Source organism: Rhinopithecus bieti, unplaced genomic scaffold (assembly GCF_001698545.2).
Source record: "Rhinopithecus bieti isolate Rb0 unplaced genomic scaffold, ASM169854v2 scaffold_9663, whole genome shotgun sequence".
NCBI classification, from domain to species: domain Eukaryota; kingdom Metazoa; phylum Chordata; class Mammalia; order Primates; family Cercopithecidae; genus Rhinopithecus; species Rhinopithecus bieti.
The window spans coordinates 2,747,950-2,773,239 of NW_016806456.1; positions in this window are offsets into that span (position 1 = coordinate 2,747,950).

The window sequence follows — 25,290 nt, forward strand, 5'->3', positions numbered from 1 at the left end:
TTGTTGTTGTTGTTGTGTAGCTGTGCCCTGTCCCCAGAGGTGGAGTCTACAGAGACAGGCAGGCCTCCTTGAGCTGCTGTGGGCTCCACCCAGTTCGAGCTTCCCAGCGGCTTTGTTTACCTACTTAAGCCTCAGCAATGGCGGGCACCCCTCCCCCAGCCTTGCTGCCTTGCAGTTAGATCGGAGACTGCTGTGATAGCAATGAGGGAGGCTCCGTGGGGGTGGGACCCTCCCAGCCAGGCATGTGTGACGTTTGCTAAGACCCTTGGTAAAGCACAGTGTTGGGGTGGGAGTTACCCTGTTTTCCAGGTGTTGTGTGTCTCAGTTCCCCTGGCTAGGAAAAGGGATTCCCTTCCCCCTTGTGCTTCCCTGGTGAGGCGATGCCTCGCTCTGCTTCAGCTCTCGCTGGTCGGGCTGCAGCACCTGACCAGCACCGATTGTCTGGCACTCCCTAGTGAGATGAACCCAGTACCTCAGTTGAAAATGCAGAAATCACCCGTCTTCTGTGTCGCTCACGCTGGGAGCTGGAGACTGGAGCTGTTCCTATTCATAAATGTCTTATAAAACTGATTTTTGCAATGATAGTTTCCATTTCCACACCCACCAGCAACATATGAAAAAATCATCTTCACCACAGCGATATTAACATTGAGGATTTGTATGTTTTCACATATTAACGTAGAATGGCACATGTACATGTATCTAGTGAAGTGGCCTAGAAATTCATAACAATTGTCATAATAATAAATGTAAAAGACAGTGATGTTGTCAAACATCCCTTTCCCTTCTTCTTTGCTGATGGAGGCTAGATTTTGTCCTGGTTTCCATCTGTCCTCCATGTGACTCAGAAATAAATACTGATTAGTTAAGACCAATATTGAAAATCCCATTTCCTTGACCATAAGACTTGAGAAGAGGTCACACAGATCTTCTAGGAAAGAAGGGAGAGGGATGTTTGGTAATATCACTATCTTTTACACTTATTATTGTGACAATTGTTATGAATTTCTAGACCACTTCAATAAATATATGTACATGTGCCATTCTACATTAATACGTGAAAAAAATACAAATCCCCAATGTTAGTATAGCTGTGGTGAAGATGATTTTTTTCACATGTTGCTGATGGGTATGGATATGGAAACTATCATTGCAAAATCATTTTTATAAAAAATCAGTTTTCTTTACTTCTAAAAATGACACAAAACAACTGAACATAACTCTATACCAAACCAATAACATAGTCACAATCATGTCAATATACTGTATTTATCTGATTATACATCTTTAATGATATTCTAAAACCAAAAAGAACTACAAAGACATCTTAAAAAAATTCACTCAGAATTTTTTAATAGCATTGTTGATATAATTTTTAAGTTAGTTCACATGTATTATAATTTGTTGCATATATATTATTTATTTATATTTTAAAAAACATACAAACATCAAGTAAAATAAGACAGCGTAATGTTAGATTTAAACTGAAAATATCAAAACAAACTTATTATATAGATTACACTAACACATGAGGGGACTTCAAAATCTTATGGAAAATGGAAAAGATAAAAATTTAAAATATAAACTTTATTTCTCAACATAAGCTCCATCAAGTTCAAGACACATTTGTAAGCAATGAAACCAGTCATTTAGTCCATTTCTAAAGAATTGAGGGTCCTATCTATTTAACCAACTCAATGCAGTCTTTTTTACATTGTTAACTGAAGGAAAACGGGTACTCCCTTAAAGGTTTTTTTAAGGTTAGGAAACAAAAAGAAGTCAGAAGAATTCAAATCAGGACTGCACAGTGGATGCTCAGTGATTTCTCATCACAACTCTTACCCTGTGTAATGAGAGGAATAAGCAGGACCACTGTTGTAGTGAGGGACTCTTTAAAAAGCTTTCCTGGGCATTTTCTGCTAAAGCTTTGGTTAACTTTCTCAAATACTCTTATAATAAGCAGATATTATCATCCTTTGGCCCTCCAGAGAGTCAACAAGCAAAATACCTTGAGCATCCCCAAAAACTGTTGTCATGACCTTTGCCCTTGACCAGGCACTTTTGCTTTATTGGACCACTTCCTCCTTTTGGTAGCCATTGCTTTGATTGTGCTTTGTATTCAGAATTGTACCAGTAAAGCCATGTTTCATCTGTTATAGTTCTTCAAAGAAATGCTTCAGGAGTTTCATCTCACTTAAAATTTCCATTGAGTTAGTTCCAAGTCTTTGTTATTGTGAATTGTGCCACAATAAACATACATGTGCATGTGTCTTTATAGCAGCATGATTTATAATTCTTTGGGTATATACCCAGTAATGGGATGGCTGGGTCAAATGGTATTTCTAATTCTATAAAGTATATAAAAAAATTTCCATTGAAAGCTCTGCTTTTGTCTGCAGCCAACCTGGGTAGGGGGTTTTGGCACACATTGAGGAGAAAGCTTACTCAACTTTAATTTTTCAGTCAGAATTGTGACTTAACTAATTGAGATGTCTATGGTGTTGGCTACTGTTTGTACCATTAATCACTGGTCCTCTTCAATTAGGGCATGAACAAGATAATTTTTGCCTTGCAAATTGATATGGATGGCCTGCTACTGCAGGCTTAATCTTCAACATTGCCTCATTTCTTCTTAAAACAAGTCATCCATTTGTAAACTGCTCATTTATTTGGGGCATTGCTCCCAGCAACTTTTCATAAAGCAACAATCATTTCATATTCTTCCACCCAGGCTTCATCATACATTTAATTTTTTTTTGCTTGAATTTTAGCAGAATTTATGTTGCTCTAATGGGCGCTCTCTTCAACCGCCATCTCAGCCTTCTGAGTACTTCAAACTAGATGTTGTTCATACATGTTGTAACAATTTGTATAAGTTTATTTTGGTGCAAAATTTTAAAATCCATGCATAGTTTTTCATAATACACATTTTCCAAGAACTTTTTGAAGGCCCGTAACATATGCCAGCTCTTTCCACTAACAGAGGTTAGAATGACTGATAAGCCACCATCAATAAGCACACCTAGTATATATCTTGATTTCTAATTGCCAGTCCCCACTTATGGGAATAACACCTTCTTGAAAAATATGGCTAATTCTATGTCTAGGACAGAAAAGTACAAAGGTTAATCCTAGACACTTTATTTTGCCAGAAAACTAAAGGGATAATGTCAAAAGAACACAAGAGCCAGCTCAAAGGTATTGCCACTGGCAAAACTGGGGTCAATTTAAGTATCAAAAAGAGCAATCACTATAATCAATAACATTTAATTCAAAATAAATGCATGAATCCATAGGAACATTTAAGTAAACAGTGAAGTTATCTTTTTTTTAAAGAAAATTACAAAGTAATAAATGTGAAAGGCAGAATTAGAACAATATTTTGTAATCCCCAATGTAATAATCAATTCAAGTAAGTATCATCAATTGATGCTAAAACCACTAGCTGAGGAACAGCATGCTGGCAAAGTATCACCTCCTCCCCAAGATTGATTACTGAACTTTGAAGAGAATATATGCTTTTATAATGGATATATGACTGTCACCACCTTAATCAAATAATCAAACTTATCATTAATACTAGGACATTCATTGTATCCCGATATGCTCTGATGTGTAGTGCATAGCATGACCCATAAAGTTATCTTGCCAAAAATAATCTAAATCTACTCAAGCACTAAGTCTAGTGTCTAGATACACAATGAATGGAGGAAAAATTTCAAGAAAATAATCAGATAAATTCAGTATGTGGTACATATTGCAAGGCCTGAACTGTTCGAAAGCATCAGTGTCATTAAAATAAAAAGGTATGGGGACTGTTCAGGATAAAAAGAGACTAAAGCAAAAACAAATACAATGGATGCATAATCACTGGATCTTAGACTTTTAAAAAATAAATATAAAAGATATTCGGGAGCTAACGGAGAATTTGAATATATACTAGATTTGAAATGATATTACTAAATTATTGTTAATTTCCTTAAGTCTGATGATTGTACTGTCTTTAAGCATGATACTGTAATTCTTTAATGATGCATGTCAAAGTATTTAGAAGAAAGTGTCATGGTGTCAGTAACTTAATTTCAAATGATTTGGAAAAAAAAACCCAAAAATTACTTTCCATTTTTTCTGAATGCCTAAAATTTCTTAAATAAAACATTTGTGAAATAAAAGAGATGAATGAAAAGAAACAGACCTTCTTCCTTCACTGGATGTTACCATTTAGTTGTCATAATCAGGAATATACTGATATACCGAGAAGAGCACATAATAAAAGATGAAAATAACTGGATCCTTAATGATTTCTTGTGCCATAGAATTCACCAATTCTAGAGCTATCCTACCCAATGATTTCTTATTATATAAAATTATAAATCATCCTCATTTTTAAAACCAGTTAAGGTTTTATAACTTGCAGACAAAAAGTATTCTAACTATTAAAATATGTGGCAGGCAACAAAAGCTTACCATGGGGCAGCCACCATGATAAAGTTATATGCAGTACCTACTTTCCACATTTTATGTCCACATGAAGTAAATACCAGCCAAGTAAGTCCTCCTGTAGATACACAGCCACTTCGTAATCCAGTTAAATCTCAAACTGAAGCATCCAGCAATGCCTTTCCACTAAGATCCAGACACTTACATTCAATTGTCTACCTAACATCTTCATTTGGGTCTTCAATGGGCTTTTTGAGTTTAAATTAACATGGCCTAAACAATATTCTTGAATTTCTTAGCAAAGCATGCTTCTCTACTCAATTGCTCACGACTAAATCATAGAGATACTCCTTGAGTTCTGTATTTGACCCCATACACACCCCACATCTAATCTATAAGCAAATATATTTTTCTCTACCTCCAAAATATACCTAAAATCTGTTTTCCTTTTTCTATCTCAACTGCTGCAATCTTGATAGAAACTTCACTATGTCTTACTTGTACAACTACAGTAAGCTCCCAACTGTCCGCCTACATTCAATTTGGGCTCCCTGCATTCTCTCTGTGTACAACAGCCAGAGTAACCTTTCTCTACCATAAAATGATTCGCTAACTTCACTGCTATAATTAATTCCCCTAAGGACTTAGTACTGAATCTAAACTCACTACAATTAGTCAGTAAGACCCTACAAAATCTCTCCCTACCTTTCTATTCAAATTCATTTGGAACCACTCTTTCCCAAAGCTCACCATACACCAGCACAAATACCTTCTCTCTTTCTCAAATACAACAAGCCCACCCTCACTCGAAGAGCCTTGACACTTAGTCTTCTCTCTACCCGAAACACTCTGCTTCCAGATACTGAATCGCTGGATCTTCTGGGGCATTCAAGTCTTAGCTCAAGTGTCTACCCAGAGAGGCCTTCCCCGATGACCCAACATAGTCGATACAAAGCGTCCATACTCACTCAGGATTGCCTTTGTGAAAGTTAATGTTTCAAATGATCTTGTTCATTTAGTTATTGTCTTCCTTCCTATGATGTAAATTACATGAAAACTGGAATATGGTTTGTCTTGTTCACTACTTAATCCTTTGTTCTGAGATTAGTGCCTGGCACATAGTAATGTGTTCAGTAAATATTTGTTAAATGAATGAATGAATAAAATATTCAATGGCTCATGACAATTACACTTTGCCATCTCTCCATAAAATAACATTTATCTACCATATTTATCTAGGTTGCTTTTTCTTGAAATCATGCATATACCATAGCTTCTCAAAGTCCCTCTGGCAGTCAGAATTAGAAAAGGCCACACCAACTCAAGCCAATATAGAATTTGGATATTAGTTGGAATAAATAGTGGGTTATCTATGCGAGAAACTCATATTGCTGAATTTTATTATGTTTCTAGTCAACAAACATACCTAAATCTATTTGACATTAGCTGATGCCAGGGCAAATCCACTCATCCCGTTTTTGTGAAATTGACTTGAAGCTAAAATCTGGAGCTTATTTATGGTTGCTAATTTTTTTTTGTTGGATTTCCAGCCAATATTCCTGTCTGCTGAGCCATTTAAACTGTCTTCCATCTATGGGCTTAGAATCCTTTCCAACATTGTATGATATGCAGTTTTAATAGGCATACATGCTTTGTCTTTATCCACATCACTGATAAAAATGCTTAAAAGACAGGAAAAAAGACACAAATTTGTTTCACTCTGCTATAGGTATATTATCAAATGATTATCAATGAGTCATCAATCTTTGGTTAAATAGACTTAAAAATGTACTTAAAGTCCATTCCATATTTTATCCATATACATTCATACTTGGTCTGCTGCATTGCTGAAACGGAGAGATATATTCCCTAAAACTTCCATTTAACTTCACCTAAATGGCCTTGTCCACTTAAATCCCCATCATCCTACACTAAAGATCTCACTGTCAAATAGGGAACATCGTAATGTAAACAGAACTTTAACGCAGCTTGATAAATTCAGTGGTAAAGGTAAGTAAGAGATACCTAATCCATATTAGGGAACTCAAGGCAGACTTCTTAAGCTGAGTAGTGAATGATAAGAACATTCAGCCAAACAGAAGAATAGAGGAAGAACATTCCAAGACAAGAAAATCAAGTTTTCAAAAGATTCTTCAAAATAAGAACACGAGAAAGTTCAACACCTGAGAAATCAGAATACATCAGTATGGCCAGGGCTAAAGTGGGTAGGAGGAGGGGGTTCTATATGCCGTCAGAGATCATACATTGAAGCCATGGGGTTTGGGCTTTCTTCTGTGGAATATGGAATGACATCCAAGTGTTTAATTGGAGGGAGGGGAATGACATGAACAGATTTACAGTTTAGAAAGCTTATTCTAATTATAGGGTAGAAAATAGTTTAAAGGTAGAGGGGAAGACTAAAATAAGAAGGAAAGCTGCTTTATCTATCAATATGATAAGAAGAACTAGATAAAGCCAATGAACAGGGATGGAAACGAGAAAAGTAAAATGAAGTAAACGTGATGCAACACAGAAGTCGATGGAAGATACAAAGAATAACAGAGAAAGAGAGAAATTGTGTATGACTTATCAGGTTTAGGTATAGGTGACAAGGCAGATAGTGTTAATATAACCCTCAAAGGGAAAGGGGGGAAAGACGGTGAGTACAATTTTGACTTGTTCATTTGTAGGATTTTGTCCAACCACAGGAAGATGCTCAAGGGAGTTCAATATTTGTCCCTATTATTACAGAACTGAATTCATAAACATTCAGGTAGTGGTTGTGGCCATGAAAATGGATGGAATTGTATTTAAAGCTATGTCTCAAACTTTAATGTATATAAGAAGCACCTGAGTGGTAAATAAAATTGGAGCCTTCCAGGTCCCACTTCCTGAGATGCTGATTCTGAAGGTGTGGAATGGGACAGGAATTTACATTGTAGCTAGCACTCCTGAGAATTCTGATATCTACTATTTTCAGAGCACGCTTTAAGAAATACTTGTTTAAAAGGAAGTGAGATGGAGAAGACCAGTGAAGAAACAAATAAATTGAGAAGCAGCTAAAGAAGTAAAAGAAAATCTACAGTGGTAGAGTTAAGGGAGAACTCAATTTTCAGTGAGAGAGAGTGTTAAGGACATTACATGCTACAGAGAGATCAAGTGATATAAGTCTCAGAAAGATCCATCACCCTAAGAGAATTGTCGTCATCTTCTTTAGTTTGGCTTGGTTTGCTCTTAGCAAAACTACATTGGCTTTTTGAACGCCACATTCTTTCTAGCATTATTAACACTCAGGTTAATTATCTGTTTCGTGTTTTTCTGAGGAACAATAGAAAACTTAACTTTTCCTTCACTTCTAGAATTTACATTATTCTTTCCATAAGAAAGCAAAACAATTACAAGTTTCCTTAGTCTACTATCTCTAGGAATCTCTTTTAGTGATCACCAAAATGAATTTGAGGATGATTCATTACATTAGAATCCGGGATAAAATCCAAATTTCTAAGAAGCAATTAAATGACCTAGGTATATTTAGGCCAATGAATTGGTAACTCAGAGGAGATATAGTAATTATCTTCAAACATGGCCAGAATGGCTGTCAAATGAAAGACTCAACTTGTTCTATATGACAACAAAAGAAGAATTAAGAGCAATGAGGAAGAAACCATCAAGTAGGTACTCTGACAAGTTTTCAATTTACCCTTCCAATGTATCTTCATCTTCATCAGACCTTACCTCTTAATCTAAGGAAGAACTTTCCTTCTTCTGCCTAAGGTATTTAGAGAGATTAGACATTTTCTTTGGTTCCCATTCTTTCTTGCTTCCACAGGAAGTACCTTCCATCCATTATGGTTCTTATCCCAGATTTCCTCAGTATAGTAACATATTCAAGTATTTCCAGTCCTCAAATTCTCTTACCTACCTAGCCCATGATCTATCTTCTCCCTTTCCTCCAAGTTTCCTAAATCGGTTGTCCTCCCATCCTTAAGATACTTGAAAACTCAATTTTGTCCTTACCATTTTACTGAAATTGTCTTTTCCAGGTCATCAATGTCCTCACAGCAGCTAAATTTTACAAAGTAGAAGATCTCAAGAACTTATGGACTTCACAGCATCTGGAACATTTGATCGTCCTTCCCATCCTTTGTATACTTTGATGCATACATTACATGATGTTTATGTATTCCTGGTGAGATACTCCATTATCCTTAAAGCTATACTTTATTTATATGCATCTTTTCTTGTGTTTCTAATAGTTTTGCTTTATATATGTCAATTTAATTACACACATAAAGTTTCAGGATAGTTGAATTATCATTATAGTTTATATAGTTCATAAAGAAAATGTATGCTTATTGTCCTATTTAATGTTAAATAGTAATAATACAGTAACCCTTACTGAGTTTTATTACCACTTATATACCTTTCCCTATAGTCATCAAGTTTTTCTTTTTTGTATCTTGTAGATAATAATAGCTTGAATTTCAAAGACTCTTCTAAAAATATACAAGTTTAACACATGCATGTATTTGATCATAAGCAGATACGTTTACTATTAATTTGTGATATTTTCTGTGCTTTCTGACATTTCAAAAATTTTCTGTTTTATCAGTTATGATAAATTATGCTGCAATAATAAATAACTAAGTACTTATGCAAAGCCCACTCAGGGACAAGGCCCTCTTCAGAGTGGTTGTGTGTTGGCTTAGCATTCCAGAGTACATCAATCTTATCATCTCCCTTTATTAACAAAGGTATTCACAGCTACCAAGCTAGGGAAGGGAGAGCTGGAGAGTAGAGCACTGAAAATTAAGTACTTCTTCCAGAAAGTGACACTAGTAACTTCCACTCACATTTGTTGGCCAAAGCAATTAACATGGGCACATATAACTTCCAGGACAAATGTTCTCTGTAGCCAGAAGTAGAGAAATATCAGAAGTCAACAAAGAGGAGTAATCACTCCCCCCATTTATTTTGCCACACTATTGTGTATATTTTCTTTCTCCACCACCCCCCACTCAAATCCCGTTTTTTGGAAGATGAACATCCAATTTTAAGTTGTATCAGTTGTTATTTTTAAATTGCATAAAAATTTTGCCCACACCTGGAATCCCAGCACTTTGGGAGGCCGAGGCGGGAGGATCACATTTGATCAGGAGTTTGAGACCAGCCTGGCCAACATGGTGAAATCCCGTCTCTACTAAAAATACGAAAATTAGCCGGATGTGGTGGTGCGTGCCTGTAGTTCCAGCTACTCAGGAAGCTGAGGCAGGAGAATTGTTTGAACCTAGGAGGTGAAGGTTGTAGTGAACCAAGATCGTGCCACTGCACTCCAGCCTGGGTGATGGAGGGAGACTGTCTCAAAAAACAAAAGTAAAAATAAAAATGTTTTGTTAATATTGCTCTAACTTTCAGCATTAAGAATAAAACACACACCACATGCAGATAGACAGACAGACATATGCACTCCATATATGATGAGGAAACTGGCATAATATGGCATGCTTTTACTTGTCAAAACTTATTTTAGTAGGATATAGAACTCTTGCCCTAGTCTACTATCATTATGTTACTGTCATATTTAGTCTGTGTATTTGCCCTTTCAAGAATCATTTAAGATATTTACATTAAATTTTTTCTTACACCTTTATTTTGAGGTGTGATTTAATATTTATGTTTAAATTATTTTAATTTAATCTGCCAGTCCATTCAATGTATGACTTCTCTTTTAATAAGCTCTTTATCTTTATTCATCTCAGATATATCTGAATTATTTATCCATGTATTTCTTCAAAAAAAGATAAGTGATAAAAACATTTTCTGTGTCCTTTGCTGTTTGGTAATGTCTTTCTATGACTTTCATGCCAGTGTGATAACTTGTCTGAGGCCATAAACTTTTCTTTCATAATTGCGTAGGTATTTCTCTATTGTTATAAGAGACAGTGTCTTGGGACAGTCTGGTATTCGTTTTATTTTGGGTGATCTTTTATTTTGCATAAATATTTTTATGATTTTTCTCCTCACCTGAAATTTTAAAACATTACAAGGATGTCTTTGCATATTAGTTTATTTTCATTAACTGCCTGATTTTGATCCAGGGCAGGCATCAGCAAACATTTTCTGTAAAGAGCCAGATAATAAGTATTTTAGGCTTTGAAGTTCATATGACCTGTTACAACTATTCAATTCTTGAATTCCAGAGCCCTCCACACCACCAGCACGGTCTTCTGGCTAGGATTGCTAGAGGAATCAATGAACAGGAGAAGAACATGTGGAAATAAGGCTTGAAGAAAAAAATATTTGTTATTATAACCTTTAGATGACACCAAAATCTAGGAGATGATGGCTGAGCAGGAACTTAAGTCACTGAATGAGGGAAGGGCATCCAAACATGTTTGAAGAATCAAAGGGCTACAGCAAGCTCCAGAGATAATCCAGATAAGCATGAATTTGAGGGTAGAAAGTAGCAGGACAAATACACAATCAAGTGGTCCTGGAGGGGCATCTGGGACAAGTGTGCTTAGATAAGGCTGACTTTTATTCAGTCACCTATGAGACCTACCTGTGTTTCAACCTTAAAGGGATCCATGAAACTGGTATGCATCAATGGCCCCACCTCAAAGACTTTCAATGCCTCCCTATAATTTATAAGATAAAGTTCAAGTGACTCAGCATGGAATAAATGCCCTAAAATCTGATCCCTACTACTTTGTCCATAACTAAATGCCTGCCTTTCTCTTTCCTCCACATATCCTATATTCTATTAAATATTCCATCATTTCCTTAATGTGCCACACTCTTTGACAACTCCATGTCTTTTTCTTAAAATGTTTCTTGTTCCTCTTTCTGGAAAAAAAATCTATTTATCATTCAACATTCAAGTTTAATGCCTCCTTGTATATGAAATTCTTCCCCAATATACTCAACTGTGTAGAAACAAAACAAAACAAAAAATGCACTCTTAGTATTACTCTGGAATTCCAACACCTTGTTTTCATCTGAATTCACTTTTTTATGACCATACTTCTAAGTAATGGTTTGCCCCTAAATCTTTCTAGTATTTCTACAAAGCCAATTCATTTTAGTATTGCATAACTAACCACCTAAATACAAAAAGACATGTTTATGTGAGCATGCCTAATTGGTTATGTGTTAGTCGTTGTTCACATCTCAGGAGATAGTCCTGGGTTTGATATGCTCATTGTCTATGATCCACGACTCTATGACTTAAGCAAGGAAAGGGAAGAGGAAGCTATTTTTATTTTAGGTGTTCTCATTTACCATGGTTTTTGAAACCTAACTCACGGTTTTCTACTGAGGAACCTCCATCATAGTCAGCAGCTTTCTCCATCTTTTCTCAGCAACGTGTTTGAAAATGGAGTGAGCCAATGTACTATATTAAACACTTCTTATGCAGCGCTTCAAATTCTCTAGGGCTTTCTTCTTTTTTCCAGCAACTACTTTATCGATCAGTTTCCATGAAGGTTTCAACCAGCTTCCCCATGGTAGAATCTGACATCATCTTGCCCCTCTCACTTGCTGCCCTGGATTCTCATACACCGTGTTTTGGGACTCATGGGAACCCACGTGTTGCTCATGTATGTACAAATCAGAGTGTGGGAGAATTAGTTAATACCCCTTTGGGCCATTCTCAACTAATGGTAATGGGAATGATGAGTAAATGTTCCTCCCTTTCTTCCCCTGAGCAGATGGTTCTCCAACAGATTTAATAATAATAAGGCTTCTCAGAAGAACCTGCGTTATCAAGCAGTCAATTACAGTGCTGGTCAAATCAATGACATATCCTACTAGCCTTTCCCTTCTCTCATATTTTACATGCTCTACTCCTTCCTACTGCTCCCTGTAGTCATGTTCATCTAAGAGTTTCAGAGACAAACGCAATTTCAGTTACAAAACCATTGTTGCTTAAAACAAATACCAATATTTTCTATCTATATTGGAAAGTCATTTAGAAACACAAAAATGAGAGTCAAGAAAGCTGACTGCAAGTCCAGATTTGGACAAGTTTTGTGAACGTGGGCAAATCTTTTCATCTCCCTTGGCCTCTGTCTCCTTGTCTCCCAAATTAGCGAGAAAGTCTGTACCAGATGATAGTTGCTTACGTTTCCTACTGGACACACACACAACTCTAAGAGATATTACAGCTATAAGGAAAATTTTTCTTTGTTCTCTGCCTCCAAAAATAAAAATTATGTAATTACATTAATATGTATGTAATCCATATTGTCTTCTACTTATAGAAGACAAAATCTAAACATAATTTTATTATTATTATTAGCAATGACTTAATAAAACAGAAAAGTTTGACTTATAGCTCTACCTTTAGCTAATTATTCAACCTTAGGCAAATTAGTTAACAACTCTGCTTCAGTTTCTTCATCTATAAAATTGAGATAACAACAACTTTTGGAAGAAATTTTAGCAATAATATATGTAAAAGACATACCAGAGTGCTGGTATAGACTATACACTAAAAAATAGTCACAGTTTTAATTAGTTTATTTTTTATTTGAAACAACCTGCTTAAAATATCAGTCATTGCATTGATCATAGGCATTAATGTGTATACTCATTTTTCTATTTTATTTGATGCAAAATCTGCTACACTATATAAACTATAAAATAGTGGTATGAAACACACATGTCTCTTTGACTAAAAATGTACTATGACCCAACTGCAAAAATGAATACACAAATGGATATTTTGAGAATCACTGAAATAGTGTAACAAACAGAATAATAATGAATGGATAACGGGGAAGACAAAAACGAACACACAAGGAATGCGAACCACGAAAGAAGGGAAACAAGAAAAGGACTCTACCATTATCCTGACATTCTGCCAAGAGGTAATTTATAAACCAGGGTGCTAATATGGGGAACCTGACAATCTTGTTAAGCTGAGGAGCCAGAAATCAAGGTTCAGGAAAAAAGAGGCAAGTAAATTTTGAGGCAGAGTTTCACCAAGAAGGCACCTATGGAGAGCATTAATTCTGAAGTCTTCATATTGGTGCCCTTGAGTTTTAAATAAATATCTGTGTATGTGTAAAAATGAAACCCCACAAGGCCAGAAAAGAATGACTTCTAAGGAAAGAACAATTACTGGGAAGTTTTAAGACAAATAGTTGCTGAAGCTTACACAGAGAAATGAATTAAGTTGTCTCCAGTCAGAATAGAAAGACCTCATCAAATACACAGGACATTCACTTGAAATGCCAGAAGGGTCACACATTAAAAGTGAAGCTAAATGAGCCCTAGAATAAACGCTGCTCTCTAGATACACTAGAATTGCTTAAAAATAAACTTTAAGAGCATCAAATTAATCCATAAGAACTTAGCTGCTTATCAAAAAATGATAAGATTCCTTAAAGGAAAATACAAAATGCAGCACACAACAAAGGAAAATTCACAATATCTACTATCTAATCAAAAACTTCTAGGCATATGAAAAAGCATGAACATGTGACACAAATCAAGAGAACCCACAACTGTTAGAGATAATTAAATTTGTAGATAAGGGTATTCAATTAGTTTAAATATTCTCCACGTGTCTGATGTAGAAAAAATATAAACATATAAACATATATATATATATATACGGAGTCTCTCTCTGTTGCCCAGGCTGCAGTGCAGTGGCATGATTTCTGTTCACTGCAACCTCCGCCTCCCGGGTTCAAGCTATTCTCCTGCCTCAGCCTCCCAAGTAGCTGGGACTACAGGTGCATGCCACCACACACAGCTATAACATATATTTTAAATTACATTTAAAGAAATAAAAATTTGACTGGTTATTGTTTAATGTGCATGTTGTTTCACTCTGGTATGATGAAAAGTTCTGGAGGGAATGGGGTGATGATTGCCCAGTAAAGTGAATGTACTAAATCACACTGAACTATACACCTGAAAATTGCTAAAATGGCACATTTTATTTTGTGTATATTTTGTAATTACAAAAAAGCAAAAAAATAATGGAAGGAATAAAGCACATTAGATACAGAAGAAAAGATCAGTGAACTTGAAGACATATTGACAGAATTCATTCCAAATGAAGCAGTCAGAGGAAAAAGACTGAAATTAATAAAGTTTCATTAACCATTGGAGTAATACAGAGAAATCAAACTATGTGTTATTCAAGTCCCAGTATGAGAGTAGGACATAAACATACTGGAAGGAATAATGTACAAATATATTCCAAATTTGATTAAAGCAGTGCACCTACTCGTCCAAATGTGCAATGAGAATCAGGAGAAAAGAAATGCATACACATACAGATTCACTCCCAGACACATCATAATCGAACTGTAAAAACAAAATACAGAGAGAAACAAATCTTAAAAACAACTAGGAAAAAAGCATACCTTATGTAAAAGGAACAAAGATAATTAACACATATTTTCATTAGAAACTGTGGAACACAAAAGACAATGGAACATCTTTAAAGCCCTAAAAAGAAAATAGTGTCAACCTAGAATTCTACAAGAAATAGAAAGATTCTTTAAAACAAAGGCTAAGTAAAACTTTTTTCATATGAACAAAACTAACAGAATTAGTTTCAAGCGAATTTGAGCTAAATGCTTAAAACAACTTTAGATAAAAAAAAAAAGATTCTAGACGAAAATTTGCATGTGCACAAAGAGATGAGAATCACCTGAAATAGAGAAAATATATGGGTAAACATAGAAGACTTTTTTCTAATAAAAATGTTTTAAAACACAATTGACCATGTAAAACAATAAAATAAAGTATTATGGGTGTCATAAAATATACATGAGTAAAATGTATGACAAAAATAGCACAAAGAGAAATAAAAGTTGTAAAAGTCTTCTGTCAGTTGTGATGAGCTATATTATTAAATGATAGTTTGGTGATAGGAAATTATCCAGTCTGAGAAACAGAAAGAAAAAAAGAACTAAGAAAAATTAACAGAGCCTCTAAGACTTTAGCAAATCCATCAAATATACAAATTTACATGTAATGGGAGAGATCAACACTTCAACATACTATGGAGCACATACAACAGTCACCAAGATCAACTATAATCTGGACTATTAAATAAGCTGAAATAAATTTAAAAGGGTTTATTCTGAAAGATTATGTCCTCTGGTACACAGCACTAGATAGAAATTATTAACAAATATCTGAAAATACTACAAATTATTGGCAATTAAACTATATACTTTCAAATAATACTTAGGTCAAGGAACAAAGTATGAGAAAATTTAACATATTTTGAACTAAGCAAAATAAATGAAAAGTATGGTAAAAAAAAAAAAAGTTGTGTTGGTAAAGCATTTGAAAGTGGGAAATTATACCTTTAGATGTTTATATTGGGAAAAAAAGATCTTAAACAAATGATCTAAACTTTCACCTAAAAAAATTAGAAAAAGAACAACAAATTAAACCCAGAATAAATAGGAAGAAGATACTAATAAAGAATGGAAATCAACAAAGTAGAAAACAGAAAATAGGGAAAAGTTCATAAAACTAAGAGCTAGATCTTTGAAACAATTACCAAAATTAATAAATTTCTAGTTAAACTGACCAAAAAACAAAAGAAGATACATATTTATCAAGAATAAGAGAGCATACTGTCTTTTCCAAAGACATCCCTGGAATACAGGCATTCCAAAATTTCATTCTAGATGACATGGATAAACTCCCTGAAAGATAAAATTAACAAAAACTGACTAAAGAAGATACATGTTATCTGAATAGCCTTATATGTATAATTTTTTTTTGATGTAAAACCTCACAAATAAAAATTCAAGTCCAGATGGCTCCATTTATGGATTCTACAAAACATGGTTTAACTGGAGAAGAGAACATTCCCAGCTCATTAGCTACTCAGAATTAACTTGGTATAAAAACCAGACAGTGATATTACAAGAAAGGAAAACTACTGACCACTATCCCTCATAAAATTGGTACAAAAAATTTTTTAAATGACAACTAAAATCCTTAATTAAATAAAAATGTAATACCCTGAACAGTGGAATTTTTCCCAAGAATGCAAGATTGGTTTGACTTGATAGTCAAATAATATCATTTACCATATTAATATCCTACACATTAATTAAAGATAAAACTATGATTATGTAGAAAAAACATTTAAAAAATTTATTACACCTTCATGGTTAAAAACTGAGCCAACTGTCTATAAACCTCAATGCAAAAAAGGACCATGATGAAAAACTCAGAACCAACATCATGTTTAATGGTGAAACTTTAGGTCAGGAACAAGGCAAAGACTCTCGGTTCTATTCAAAATTGTACAGGAGGCCCTAATCTATTCAATGAAATGACAGGGAGAAATAAAAGACACACAAATATGAAAATAAGATTTAAAAACTCTCCTTATCTGCAAGTGATAGAATGTTGTATATATAACATAAAATCAAAACAATATATATATATATAAAATCAAATATATATATATAAAATCAAAACAATCTCTAAAATCGACTATACTAATTAATGAGTTTAACGAGGTTGCAGAATGCATGGGCAACATATAAAAACTCAATTATAAACGACCAGGTGTAGTGGTGCACGCCTGTAATCCCAGGGAGGCTGAGGTGGGCGGATCACCTGAGGTCAGGAGTTCAAAGTAGGCCTGGCCAATATGGTGAAACACTGTCTCTACTAAAAATACAACAAAATTAGCTGGGCATGGTAGTGCACACCTGTATTCCCAGCTACTCAGAAGACTGAGACAGGAGACTCACTTGAACCCGGGAGGCAGAGGTTGCAGTAAGCCAAGATAGCGCCATTGCATTCCAGCCCAGGTGACAGAGCGAGACTTCATCTCAAAAAAAAAAAATCAATTATAATTCTGTATGTAGTAATGCACAATTGGAAATGGAAATGTATGTCATTTACAATAGCATCCAAAAATATGTCATTCTTAAGGGTAAACTTAACAAAATACCTAGATTTATACAAGTCACAGACCTCTACACTGTAAACTAAAAAATTTACTGAGAGAAATTGAGAGAGCTATATCTTTATATACATATCTTAATTTCTTAATATATAGTAATTAAAAATGTATGATTTTATACATATATCTTCATTTCTTAATTTCAGTAAATTTCTTAGTTTTCAGTACAGAGGTATGATATATATCTATATATTTCATCATAATATATGTATCGTGTTCATGAATTTAACATTCAATATTGTTGAGATGTCCCTTCTTGCCAAATTGACCTATAGAATTAATGCAATCGAAAATAAACATTCCAGTTGATTTGTTTATAAAAATTGGCAAGTGGATTCTATGATAATATGAAAATGCGAAAGACCTAAAATAGCCCAAAAAATTTGGGAAAAAACAATGTTTTAAGAGTTCTACTACTTGTTTTCAAACCTTAGTATAAAGCTACCATAAATTCTACAGTAATTGACATAGAATTACACATGTAGAAAAATTGAACCAAATACAGAATTCAAATAGAGCCACATTCTTATGATCAATTGGTTTTTACAAATGTGTCATAAAATTTATAGAGATATAATAGTCTTTTTAATAAATGGAGCTAGAACAAGTAAGTATCCATATAGAAAAAACCTGCTTCAACTCTCACTGCACATTATACTTAAAAATTAATTTGAGAGTATCATAAACCCGAAGGTCAAAGGCAAAACAAGATTTCTAGAAGAAAACATATAGAACTGTCACGACTTTGGGGTGGGCAAGGATTTCTTACGTACTACATGAGAGAATAGAACTATAAAAGCAAAATTTATCAGTAAAATTTCATCAAAATTACAACTTTTATTCTTCTGAAATCTTTGTTAGGAAAATATAAAGGTGACTGACAAATTAGAAGAAAATATTCAAGGTATGTATACCTGCCAAAGGCTTTTTAATCCAGAATATATGAAGAATGCTTACAACTAAATAAAAAGAAGACAAATACAAACAACCCAATTAAAAATAGGCAAAATACCAAAACACATACTTTCCAGAAGAACACAGACAATAAAGCATATGAAACATAAATCATAAATCACCTGACAAATGCCAATTAAAACCACAAGATTCCACTACACACCCATTAAACTGCCTAAAATTAAAAATACTGAAAATACCAAGGTTCATAAGGATGTAGAGTAACTGCAACCCCAATATATTGCTGGTGGGAATATAAAATGTGAAAGGGCACAATAATTTTACAAAATGATTTGACAGTTTCTGATAAAGTTAAATATAGACTGGTTATATGACCTAGCAATCCCATTCTTAGGTTTTTACTCAAGAGAAATAAAAGCATTTGTCCATGCAAAGACTTTAATGTGAATATGCATAGCTTTTAGCCCCAAACTGGAGAAAATCCAAATGTCTATCAACAGTGAATGGATAAATAAATGTTCATATGAAATACCACTCAGCAAGAAAGGAAATTTTGTTTATGATACACGCACAATATGGGTAAATTTCTAAAATATTATGTTGTATGGGTAAGACAGATAAAAAGGGCATATACATTATAATTCAATTTATATGAAATTATAGAATAGAAAAAAAATCAATAATTACAGTGGTGGTTGCCCATAGTTGGTATGAAGTGAAGGAGATGGACTGCAAAAACAAAGGAACTGTTTGAAGTGATAAAGATACTCTGTATCTTGAGTTTTACGGTTGTTACACGGGCTTAAGAATTTATTAAAACTCCTAACTACACTCTAAATGGGTGCATTTTAGTGTAAATAAGTTGTACTTCCATGGAGCTGATTTTAAAAGTAAAAATTAAAACAACTAACCTGCCTAAATATATGAAGCAAAATAAAGACAGTTTCAAACAAACAACACTAAGATCATGTCACCAATAGACTTGTTTGAAAAGAAATATTAAAACAACTTCAGGCTTCATGAAATTAAATGACATCCAATCAAAATTTGGATGTAAAGAATGAAGAGCATCAGAAATGCTAACTATGTGGCTAAATATAAAAGATTATATTTTTTTCTTCTCTTAATTTTCTTAGAAGACAACTGATAATTTTAAACCATTGTTAACATTGTATTGTAGGGTTTATAACATAGATAACTAAAATAAATGTTCAAAATCGCACAAATATGTAGCTGTAAGTGAAGTTATTATAAATCATTCTTACATTTTATGTCAGTGGAACAATTTTAACTTTAAGTTCATTCGTAAGTTAAGGATACATAAGGAAAATCATAGATTAACTACCAAAACAAGTCAAAGAGGTATGGCTAAAAGCTATTCAATGAATTAAAAGAAATATTTGAAAAAAATACAATTAACCCAAATAAGGCAGGAAAAATAGAGGAAAACTGAAAACAAAAAAAAAAAAAACAGAAAACAAATCCCAAAATAACAAGCCTAAACACAAACATTCCAGTAATTTCATTAACTGTAAGTGGACAAAACATTTCAATTAAAAAAACAAAACCTAAGTATGTATTATTTACAAATAACAACTTATCAATATACAGAGGTAGAAAGTAAAAATATTTAAAAAGACATATACAAACACTACATCTTGAGATCTCAAAACCCTGTCTCAGGCTCTGCTTCTTGGGGAATCTGACCGAAGATAAGCCCATCTTAGTGCTTGAATGACTCATTTATGATTCATTCAAAATATTCTGATCTTATTGCACCTAACATTGATTTGATCATAAGCAACTTATAGTCATACCAAGGTAACACACGTAGGATCTCCCCATACACAAGGGGTTCCTACAAGCTTAGAACACTTTCTAAAATCATCAGTATCTTTGGACTGGCTCTTAATGTAGTTACATGATTGGGTACTGTTATTAAATTACACATCTTTAACCAGCCCATCTGTGTATTTAGAGAAAACTTACCTGGGGCCTGAGACTTCCTCCAATTCTAATGAATTCCCAGACTGCATTCTAATCCTTTCACCACTTGACTTTACTGTCTAACAAGGATATTTCAAGCAGGTGGAACTGGCATATTCCCCACTTAGACTTTCTAGTCATAAATGAACGGGGATTTGGGACTGCATCTGAAAACGTCTCCAACAATCTTTGCAGACTTAACTGGATAGAATATTTCCCAGTTTGGGGTGACAAAATTATCCATACACCAAACCCCCACAACATGCAATGTACCCATGTAACAAACCTGCACATGTACATGCACCCTTTGAACCTGAAACAAAAGTTGGAAAGTTAAAAAGTGATTCTAGCATATGTTAATTATCTCCATTTAGCCATTCCACAATGAATACATATTTCAAAACATCAAGTTGTACACAATAAAAACATACAAGCTCATTCTCAGTTTTTCATGGAGAAACTCTCCACTAGGAAAATCATATGTAAAATCTGGACACATGACATTTTCAAGTTGTCTTTCCCTAAAGAAATTGGAATTATGCTACCCTATTTCATTTTTCCACTTAAAAATTGCAGAGCCATACAATCTATCCAAAAGGGGAAAAGATAACCTTTTATATTTATTTGCTCACAAAGTCAGCATTTCTGATGTTCTTCATTTCTTCTGGTAGATCCAAGATTTTAACTTTTGTCATCTTTTGTCTTCAGCCTGAAGAGGTTCCTTTAGCATTTCTTATTGAGCAGGTCTGCTGGTGACAAATTCTCTCGGATTTTGCTTATCTGAAAATGCTTCTATTTCACTTTCATTTGGAGAGGTAGGGGCTGGCTATGTTTTAATCAACTTTATTGAGGCATCAGTGGGTTTTTGTCTCAGTCTCTCTAGTTGATGTTTTATAAGGGCAGAACCTATGATTTATTCTGAAGAAGTAGCATAGCACAGTGATTCACAAGCCAAAAATCCAAAGCCAAATGCCTGAATCAGAATCTCAGTTCTACTATGAACCACCTAGATGACCATGGGTAGGTGACATGACCTGTCAGTGCTTCAGGTTCTCAACCTAAGCATCTTTTCCAAAATGAGAAAAATAGTAAAAGTATCCACTTCAAAGAGATATTGAAAACACACACACACACACACACAACTTGGGAGCTACTATATGTAAAGGTATTAGAACAATGCCTGGCATATAGGAATCACTATTTAAATATTTGCTATTATTAATAGTAGTATTAATCTCTGTATCCCCAGGAACTAACAGAATGTTTACGTGTTAATAAAGGCTCAGGATATGTTAAATAAGAGTTCTTCCTAGATTATTTAAAAACCCATTGAACAGAGTAGTAATAATCAATAAAAAATGCCAAGATAATTCCTTTCAAATATTGTCCCCTATACTTTCATTTCCTGCTAAGAAAACACTTTAACCCACTTTCAATTATCCTGAAAATGGCCAAACTGGACTAATTTATCTTTGGTGTGGTCTCCTTTCTCAATCCAATTTCAGATTTTGACTTCATTGTTCTTCCCCTCTCCTCCATGAACCTTTCAAATCCATATAAGCATTCAGATACCCTATTCTCCATGAATTTTTCTCAAGTCGCCCAGTGAAATGTTTCCTTTTTTTCCCCATAGCTATTGGGAATTTTGTCCAACCCTCTTTTTAAGCACTCACCATACTTGATTCCAGATTATAGTTTTTCAGATATGGGCCATCTACTTACACATCTTACCATAGTCAGGAAAGATTAAGAGAATCCAAGACCGGCCAGGTGCAGTGACTCATGCCTGTAATCCCAGCACTTTGGGAGGCCGGGGTAGGTGAATCATGAGGTCAGGAGTTCAAGACCAGCCTGGCCAAGATGGCAAAACCCCATGTCTACTAAAAATACAAAAAATTAGCTGGGCGTGGTGGCAGGTGTCTGTAATTCCAGGTACTGGGAAGGCTGAGGCAGGAGAATCACTTGAACTTGGGAGGGTGGAAGTTGCAGTGAGCCAAGATCACGCCACTGCACTCCAGCCTGGGCGACAGAGACTCTGTCTCAAAAAATAAATAAATAAATAAATAAATAAATAAATAATTACAGGACCAACCCTTTTGGACCTGAGATACAGATATCCTTGATGCCAGCCTGTCCTTGTCTCATGCCTGAGGGTAGATATTTGGGTTTCTGTTTTAGACTCTGTACTTGAATCCATGGGTTAATAATCAGCCTAGTTTTCTGGTTCTCTGTGTACTGCAGTTATTGTCTACTACACTGCTATAGTTTGAATAATTGTCACTTCCAAAAGGTGAAATTTAATTTCAAATGTGGTAATATTGACTGTTAGGGCCTTTAATAGATGATTAGGTCATGAGAGCTCTGCCTTCATGAGTGGATTGATTCATTCATAGATTAATGGATTAAAGGGTTATTATAGGAGTGGTACTGGTAGTTTTATGAAAAGAAGAATTGGCTGGGTGTGGTGGCTAATGCCTGTAATCCCAGCACTTTGGGCGGCTGAGGTGGGTGGATCACCTGAGGTTGGGAGCTCAAGACCAGCCTGACCGACATGGAGAAAACCCATCTCTACTAAAAATACAAAATTAGCCAGGTGTGGTGGCGCATGCCTGTAATCCCAGCTACTCAGGAAGCTGAGGCAGGATAATCACTTGAACCCGGGAGGCAGAGGTTGCAGTGGGCCAAGATTGCGCCATTGTACTCCAGCCCAACAGGAGCAAAACTATGTCAAAAAAAAAAAGAAGAAGAAGAAGAAGAAAGAAGGAAGAAGGAAGGAGGAAGGAGGAAGGAGGAAGGAAGAAGAAAGCAGGAAAGAAGAAGGAGGAAGGAGGAAAGAAGAAGAAAGAAGAAGAAATGAAGAAAGAAGAAAGAAGAAGAATTTCCTTGGTAGAATTGTAGTTCTGGTAAATGTCTTAGTCCTTTTTCTCTTGCCTATTAACAGAATACCTGAAACTGAGCAATTTATAAAGAAAAGAAATTTATTTCTTACAATTATGGAGGATGATAAATCCAAGATTGAGGGGCTGTACCTGTTGAGGATTTTCTTGCTGGTGGGGACTCTCTGCAGAGTCCTGAGGTAGCACAGGGCATCACATAGTGAGGTGGCTGAGTGTGCTAGCTCAGATCTTTCTTCTTTTTATAAAGCTACCAGTACTGCTATGATAGCTCATTAATCCACTAATCTACGGATGAATCAATCCACTCATGAAGACAGAGCTCTCATAACCCAATCATCTATTAAAGGCCCTAACACACAATATTACCACATTAGAAATTAAATGTTACCATGAGTTTTGGTTTCAAATCATAGCAGTGTAGTAGACAATAACTGTAGCAGACAGAGAACCAGAAAACCAGGCTGATTATTAACCCATGGATTCAAGTACAGAGTCTAAAATAGAAACTCAAATATCTACCCTCAGACATGAGACAAGGACAGGCTGGCATCAAGGGTATCTGTATCTCAGTCTCAGAGAGGGTTGGTCCTGGATTCTTTTATTTTTTCCTGACTATGGTAAGATGTGTAAGTAGGTGGCCCATATCTGAAAAGCTATAATCTGGAATAAAGTACAGATGTGCATCCCTAGCTTGGTACTAATGGTCCTTCTTCCCTTTCCTACATCATCTCTCACCAATCCCTTTCCATGTGTCTTACATTTAAGTCATTCTGAACTCTTTAGAGTTCCCCCAACAGCTTTTGCGGGGCTTTAGGGAGGGTAGATGGTGGCCTATACCTTTGTACATTTAGTGCTATTTACCTATAATATCATTACCCTCACAACTTGACAAATTTCTAGTTATCTTTTAAAACCCTCCCCAGTTATCACACTTAAATAGTGAAAGACGTGTCCAAAACTCAACTAGCACCCATGCTTCTGTTGCAAATGTTCTGTAACTAGCAACTTTGCAAGTGAAAACCCTGTGCAAAAGGAGGATTTAGCAATGCTGGAGTTAGCAAAGCAGGTACACTCAGTCACGCCAAAAAAAGCAAAGAACAGATCAGGTTTTTACTTCTGGCTCTCAAAAGCTGCAGTTTCTTCTTATAGATCAATGGGCTTGTGGATATGAACCACCTCAGTGTCCAGATTTGTGAGTATATGACTCTTGGTCAGAATATACATATATGCTACCATGTCCAGAATATAAACAAGTGATACTCATACAGGGAATCTTTTCTGTAGTGAAAAGCTATTGCCCCAAAGGTATAAGGGAACCAAGACAGAGTGATTGCCCAAAAGTCACCATATACCCAGCCCTTGAGCAATACATTTCCCTATTAAGGGAAGCTTTGAATTGCTACAATTCATCACAAACCTTTATAAAAATCTCTTCTCTTCAAATGTGCTGTATTGCCAGGCACTGTGTCACCTCAGCTTCAGTCAGTATAAATGAGTCAAGGCTTTAAAAAAGTATCAAGGAATTACGGCTACCCTCTCCCCTTCCTAACTGCATCCCTGTATCTGGCTTCCATCACAATAATAAATAAGGCTCTTGGTGGCTGAGCACATGTGATATCTGACCAGTTAAAATAAAATTCCGAGCTTCTATAGTGCTCTTCAAAGTAGAGCGTGGTTATCAATTGGTTAATACTTTCACTGTTAGCTTGGGCTTGATTCTTCTTAACTTACAGTTCAGAGCAAAATGACAGTGACAGCCATCAAAAAGATGGCTGGAATTTATCTGTGAGAAGATATAGAAGCCAGGTATAGGCAAAGGACACTTTTGCTGCATCTGTTGGGCTAATCTGTTACCTGAACTCAGCTGGTAGATTTCCATCTCTAGACTTTGGTCACTGTCACAAGCCAGGTGGGAAGTCACTTTTGAACCACAGCTGGTCCTGCTCTCTCCAGTGTTGCCTGTGATTCATCAGCTAATGTCTTAGAGACTGGGGTGCATTGGTACCTTTGTAACCTGGAGGCTGGTATTACTGCATAGAATCAATGATACCCAAGAATGTAGACAAATGAGACCCAATTTCACTCCATTGT